Consider the following 6,112-nt stretch of genomic DNA (forward strand, 5'->3'; position numbering starts at 1 on the left):
AAGAAGGGGTTCATTTTGGGCCAGGCATGGTGGCTTATCCCTGTAATCCCAGCACCTTGAGAGGCCAAGGCGGGTGGATCATGAGGTCAGGAGTTCAAGACCAGCCTGGCCAAGATAGTAAAACCTCATCTGTACTAGAAATACAAAAATTAGCCGGGCATAGTGGCAGGTGCTGTAATCCCAGCTATGTGGGAGGCTGAGGCAGAGAATTGCTTGAACCCAGGAGGCGGAGGTTTCAGAGAGCCGAGATCGCACCACTGCATTCCAGCCTGGGCAATGAGACTCTGTCACCCCCATCTCCCCCCCCCCCAAAAAAAAGGTGTGTAAGAGAAAGGTAGATGATCAGGGTGCACAAAAGCTAACTAGCTCTCTTCAACTATGTCCAAAGAGACAGCATTCTCGCAATGGAAAGTAAAACCCAGAAAAAGGCTAGAAGTCATGAGAAGTCATGTTTCAACTCAATCTAAGATCTAGGTTAGGTCTTTGCTTTGGTATTCAATGACTTCCGGATTATCACCAGTAAACAGGCTTAGACTAGACTACCACATTGCTGGAATATTGTAACTTTTTTTTTGAGACAGAGTCTCACTCTGTCACCCAGGCTGGGGTGCAGTGACACAATCTCGGCTCACTGCAACCTTTGCCTCCTGGGTTCAAGTGATTCTCCCACCTCAGCCTTCCAAGTAGCTGGGACTACAGGCGCCCACCACCACACCTGGCTAATTTTTGTATTTTTAATAGAGACAGGGTTTCACCATATTGGCCAGGCTGGTCTTGAACTCCTGACCTCAAGTGATCCACCCACCTCAGCCTCCCGAAGTGCTGGGATTACAGGGGTGAGCCACCACGCCTGGCATGTAACTTTTAATTCTATTTTGAATATTAGATTTTATGTTCCTTCTTGATCTTTAGTCAATGTGAAACTCAGAATCTGATGAAAACTTAGGCCACAATTTGTAATTCTACAATACATTTGAAAAACTTTAGCTTATATAATTTGACATAAACCTAGGTATTTTTTTGAAACCCTGTTACTCACTGCTCTTAACTAATTGCAAAGTTGTGCCTGATCTCATTTCTATTTCTAATGTATATTTCCAAGGATAAATAGTGTAAAATATCTCATGACCTCAAGGATAGAGTTTGGAAATACGGATTACTTACAGAGCCAGAAATATAGCTTTTCAGCTTTTTAAAAATTGAAACTTCAATCTCTACAGCATTGCTTACACGTGTAAACCATAATCTTCAAGAGAAAGTGAATACCCAGAGCTTACTTTGGGTTACATATATTATTAATACTTTTGTGCCCTTTGGTGGCTTTATAAACATAGTTTTAAATGAAAAGTGATTGATATGGTTTGGATGTGTTCCAACCCAAATATCATCTTGAATTATAGTTTCCATAATCGCCACGTGTGTGGGAGGGACCAGGTGGAGATAAATGACTCATGGGGATGGTTTCCCCCATCCTGTTCTCATGATAGGAAGTCAGTTCTCATGAGATCTGATGATTTTATAAGTGGCTTCCTCCTCCTCCTTTCTGCTGCCATGTAAAGAAGGAAATGTTTGCTCCCCCTTCCACCATGATTTTAAGTTTCCTGAGACCTCCCCAGCCCTGTGGAACTGTGAGTCAACTAAACTTCCTTCCTTTATAGATTACTCAGCCTAGGGTACGTCTTTATTAACAGCATGAGAACGGACTAATGCAGTGAGTTAAAGTCCAAGGTGAATTTATCTAGTGAATTGAGTTATTTTACCTCTCATTTGCCTTTCCGTGCCAGCAACTTTAAGATAGGATCCATACCCAGGCAGGGTAGAATAATTAAACTGGGAAAAGGAAACCATGTAATTTAAGCCAAATGACCTGTTTTGGCCTGAACTATCCAAATAACTATGACTAAATTGGTTGTTCTTATTGTTGTTTGTTTTTTTTTTGAGTCGAAGTCTCGCTGTCACCCAGGCTGCAGTACAGTGGTGCCATCTCAGCTCATTGCAACCTCTGCCTCCTGGGTTCAAGTGATTCTCCTGCCTCAGCCTCCTGAGTAAGCTGGGATTATAGACATGTGCCACAATGCCTGGTTAATTTTTTTTTGAGACAGAGTTTAGCTCTTGTTGCCCAGGCTGGAGTGCAATGGCACAATCTCAGCTCACTGCAACCTCCGCCTCCTGGGTTCAAGCAATTCTCCTGCCTCAGCCTCCCGAGTAGCTGGGATTACAGGCATGTGCCACCACACCTGGCTATTTTTGTATTTTCAGTAGAGATGGGGTTTCTCCATGGTGGTCACGCTGGTCTTGAACTCCCGATCTCGTGTGATCCGCCCACCTTGGTCTCCTAAAAGTGCTGGGATTACAGGTGTGAGCCACCATGCCCAGCCTTATTTTTTTGAGACGGAGTCTCAATCTGTTGCCCAGCCTGGAGTGCAGTGGTGCAATCTCGGCTCACTTGCAACCTCCGCATCCCAGGTTCAAGCGATTCTCCTGCCTCATCCTCCCGAGTAGCTGGGACTACAGGCACCCACCACCTGCCTGGCTAATTTTTGTATTTTTAGTAGACATGGGGTTTCACCATATTGGCCAGGCTGGTCTCGAACTCCTGACCTTCTGATCTGCCCATCCTGGCCTCCCAAAGTGCTGGGATTACAGGCGTGAGCCACCATGTCCAGCCTAATATGTGTATTTTTCCCATCCAGGTACTAACCAGGCCTGACCCTGCTTAGCTTCCGAGATCAGACGAGATCAGGTGCGTTCAGGGTGGTATGGCCGTAGACAATATGTGTATTTTTTAGTAGAGACAGGGTTTCACCATGTTGGCCAGGCTGGTCTCAAACTCCTGACCTCAAGTGATCTGCCCACTTGGCCTCCCAAAGTGCTGGGATTACAGGCATGAGCTACCACACCTGGCCTTTTTCGTTTTATTTTTAAGTTTACTTATTTTTGAAACTAGAGGATCAGCAATAAAAGTGGATCAAGAATTAAATTATGCAAACTACCTCAGTTGTCTACCCAGGGACAGTCAGTGTTGATCTTTATTTTTTTATCAGTCTGATATAGCTTTTATTGAGTAAAGGAAAAAGGGAATTCAGCCACATGAGACAGGTTCCAACTGATCAGAGCGCACAAACACCCTTCCTGTCTGGGTGATGGCAACCACACCAGCACATGGGGCACAAGGAAGCCACTGCTGCAAGGAGGTGGTTCCCACTCTCACACACAGGAACAGCTCCTGGTCAGTCCCAAGAGGCAAGGACAGAGGGCACGGTGCCTCTCACAGAGTTACTTTACAAATAAACTCTGTGCCTCCCTCAGGAGTCTCTTACAACACTTTTAAAAAAGATCTGGGCCAGGCACAGTGGCTCACCCCTGTGATCCCAGCACTTTGGGAGGCCGAGGCGGGTGGATCACCTGAGGTCAGGAGTTCAAGACCAGCCTGGCCAACATGGTGAAACCCCGTCTCTACTAAAAATACAAACATTAGTGGGGCGCAGTGCCATGTGCCTGTAGTCCTAGCTACTCGGGAGGCTGAGGCAGGAGAATCGCTTGAACCCGGGAGGTGGAGGTTGCAGTGAGCCAAGATTGCGCCACTGCACTCCAGCCTGCGTGACAGAGCAAGACTCCGTCTCAAAAAAAAAAAAAGATCTGAACAGAAAATAGGGCAAAGGGCCAGCTGGCAGTGCCATGAGGCACATGGAATGTCCTGGTCTGTGGAATTGTGGAGGGTGACAGCAGCAGCATCATCAGGTATTGTATGACGAGGATGACACACTGTCACCGTGGCCTGTCTGGTTGGTGTGGATAAACTGTCCTGGTTTGGCCAAGAGTTCATAGGTGTGAGCCCCAAAGTAATCCCGCTGAGCCTGGATGAGGTTGGCTGGAAGCATCTCGTGTCTTTACCTGTCATAGAAGAAGAAGGCAGTGGTAAAACAGGGCATGGGAATGCCAGCCTGGACCCCAGTGCTAACTGCCCGCCACCAGAAGTCCTGGCAGTTTTCAACAGCTGACTTAAAGTTGTCCAGTAGGAGGTTCTGAAGTTCTGGGTGTTGATCAAACGCATCCTTTATCTTTCCTAGGAATACACTTCTGATGTTGTAGCCCCCTCTCCACATCAGGGCAATGCCACCATAATTGAGGGTCCAGCCAAAGTAGGTGGTGCTGCCTTAGCAGCATAAAGCCTTGAGCATAAGAGATAATCATGGAAGTGTAGAGGGACCTTCCAAATGTCCTCCAGGAATGATTTCTTATCACCATCAAACTGGAACTTTTGGGGACCCATCAGCTTTTTGCTAGCTTGAATCCTCTCATTCTTCAGAGATGACAGGCACCGAGCAAAGACAGCTTCTCCAATGAGGGTGACGGGTACACCGTACTCCAGGGCGGAGATGGTGGTCCACTTCCCCATGCCCTTCTGCCCCGCACTGTCCCTGATCGTTGGCAGCAAGTGTTTGCCATCAGCACCTTGGAACTTGAGAACATCGGTTGTGATTTCAATCAGGAATGAGTCTAGCTCTGTCTTATTCCAGTCCTCAAAGGCCTGGACCATCGTGTCCTGCGCCATGCCCAGCACGTCTTTCATCAGGTGGTATGCCTCACAGATCAGCAGCATGTCCCCATACTCTATCCTATTGTGCACCATCTTCACGAAGTGGCCTGCTGCCTCATCTCCCACCCAGTCACAGCAGGGCTCTCCAGTTCCTACTTTTGCAGCAATGCCTTGGAAGATGGTCTTGATGCGGGGTCACGCTACTTTGTTCCCTACTGGCATGAGCGACGGGCCATACCGGGCCCCTTCCTCTCCACCACTGACTCTGCTCCCCACAAATAAAACTCCCTTGGCCTTGAGGTCTCGGCACCGTCTTGTGGTGTCCCTATATTCAGAATTTCCTCCATCAATGATGATGTCACCAGTGTCCAACAATGGTACCAGTTTTTTGATGAAATCATCCACAGCTTGCCCGGCCTTCACCAGGAGGATGATCTGCCAGGGCTTCTTCAGCTTGGAGACCTTCTCTTTCAGGGACCGGGCACCCACCACTTTGATTCCCTTTGCTTCACTGGCCAAGAAATCATCCACTTTGGAGACAGTCGCATTAAAAGCACAGACCACAAAACTGTGGTCATTTATGTTCAGAATTAAGTTCTGGTCCATGACTGCCAATCAGATCAGCGCGATGTCAGCTTGGGCCATGGCGGCGGACAGAGCAGAACCGAAGAGCGGCCAGGCACGGAGGATGTGTCTGATCTTTAAAATTGATAATAGGAAGTGCTGTGAAGTCATTTTACCCAAAAAGAAGAACCTTAGGCCGAGTGTGGTGACTCATGCCTGTAATTCCAGCACGATGGGAGGCTGTGTGGGAGGAGTGCTTGAGCCTAGAGGTTTGAGACCAGGCCACACAACATAAGGAGACTCTGTCTCTCAAAAAAAAAGAAAGGAAGGGAGGGAGGGAAAGAAAGAAAGATAGACTAGCTGGGTGTGGTGGTGCCTGTGTAGTTCCTGCTACTTGGGAGGGTAAGGTGGATAAGGTGGGAGGATCACTTGAGCCTGGGAGGTTTAAGCGCAATAAGCTGTGATTGTGCCACTGCACTCCAGGCTAGCTGATAGAGCGAGACCCTGTTTCAAAAAAAAAAAGCCAGGTGCAGTAGCTCACGCCTGTAATCCCAGCACTTTGGGAGGGCAAGGTGGGCGGATCATGAGGTCAGGAGATCGAGACCATCCTGGCTAACACAGTGAAACCCTATCTCTACTAAAAATACAAAAAATTAGCCAGGCATGGTGGTGGACGCCTGTACTCCCAGCTACTCGGGAGGCTGAGGCAGGAGAACGGCGTGAACCTGGGAGATTGAGCTTGCGGTGAGCCAAGATCACGCCACTGCACTCCAGCCTGGGCAACAGAGCGAGACTCCCTCTCAAAAAAAAAAAAAAAAGAACCCTAGCTCCTGTCATTTCATGTGATAGCATAACTTCTATCTAAATTTAGCTTTTATGTTTTAAGAGTATTGACATTATGAAAAATAGAGAGGCCAGGCACGGAGGCTCATGCTTGTAGTCCTAGCACTTTGGGAGGCCAAGGTGGGTCAATGGCTTGAGCCCAGGGGTTCAAGACCAGCCTGGGCA

At 47.9% G+C, this 6,112-nt stretch overlaps 1 pseudogene; it reads right to left on the reverse strand.

Annotated features, from left to right (window-relative positions):
• Positions 1-3,737: 3,737 nt before the first annotated feature.
• LOC111539601 lies at positions 3,738-5,185 on the reverse strand (annotated as a pseudogene).
• Between the last annotated feature and the right edge of the window lie 927 nt (positions 5,186-6,112).

The sequence above is a fragment of the Piliocolobus tephrosceles genome, chromosome 18 (genome assembly GCF_002776525.5).
Source record: "Piliocolobus tephrosceles isolate RC106 chromosome 18, ASM277652v3, whole genome shotgun sequence".
NCBI lineage: Eukaryota > Metazoa > Chordata > Mammalia > Primates > Cercopithecidae > Piliocolobus > Piliocolobus tephrosceles.